We start from the raw sequence: 1,054 nt of genomic DNA on the forward strand, positions 1-1,054 counted from the left end.
TGTAAAAAAATATATTGTTTATTTTTAGTTCATGTTATTATGAGACCTTATTGAAAAGTGTTACCAAAACCTTTAATTATCTACAAGCATTTTTTTAAAGAATGATTTTAAGGATCTATAAGCATTTGTGAAATAATTTTACCTGCATTACAGGTTATTATAACAGACAAAATCACAGAAATAAACTTTAAACAGTGTAAAAAATACTCTCTCTCACACACACACACACACACACAGATCTCCCAGAATCCTCTCTGCCTGTGTGTGTGTGTGTGTGTGTGTACTCTACAGCATGATGTAAGTGCGCTGTAACTCCATCAGAAGCGTTTATCATATGTGTTCTATATATAACACGACACTCATTAATCATGTGACGGCCAATCAATCAGAGCCGCAGTGACAAACCTTCTTACATATGTGTATCTATATAATAAGGCATTGTCTTTACACCAAACCTTCAGATTTCTATATCACTGCATGATGAATGAATCATTTTCTCCACATACACACCTCACACTCACAAAAACACTAGACTTCGACGTTAAAACCAGTCATTTGTCTAAATCCTGCCGTCTTTCCATCCTGCCTCCATAAATATTGCTGGTTTTTTGTTCACGTTAAAAAATATGAGACAAGGTGATGAACAAGAAACTACACTAAAGTTTTATTTTTGTTATTATTATTGCGTTTAACATCATTTAGTATGCTGGTAAGTTTCATTTCTATGATCATCTGCGTTGTGTGTGATATATATCTATGATTTATTAACCATACGCAGGTACTTTGATGGTGTTTCTCTCTTGAAGATCTCATTTATATTCTCATGTCTGTGATTTATATTTATCTGAAGTATTATTCATCAGCTGTTTTACGGTCCGCTGACTCATTACAGCTTCAACAAAGATTCTGTATTAAGTTCATTTATTTTGTTGAACCTGAACAAGAAATCTCTAAACATGCTGCTAATAAAACACTGCTGACCTGAAGCGCTTTCTCAGTCTGAACAGTGTGTGTGTTCCCATCATGCACTGCGGCTTGAAATGTCATGTGCTTC

The sequence above is a fragment of the Onychostoma macrolepis genome, chromosome 14 (assembly GCF_012432095.1).
Source record: "Onychostoma macrolepis isolate SWU-2019 chromosome 14, ASM1243209v1, whole genome shotgun sequence".
Lineage (NCBI taxonomy): Eukaryota > Metazoa > Chordata > Actinopteri > Cypriniformes > Cyprinidae > Onychostoma > Onychostoma macrolepis.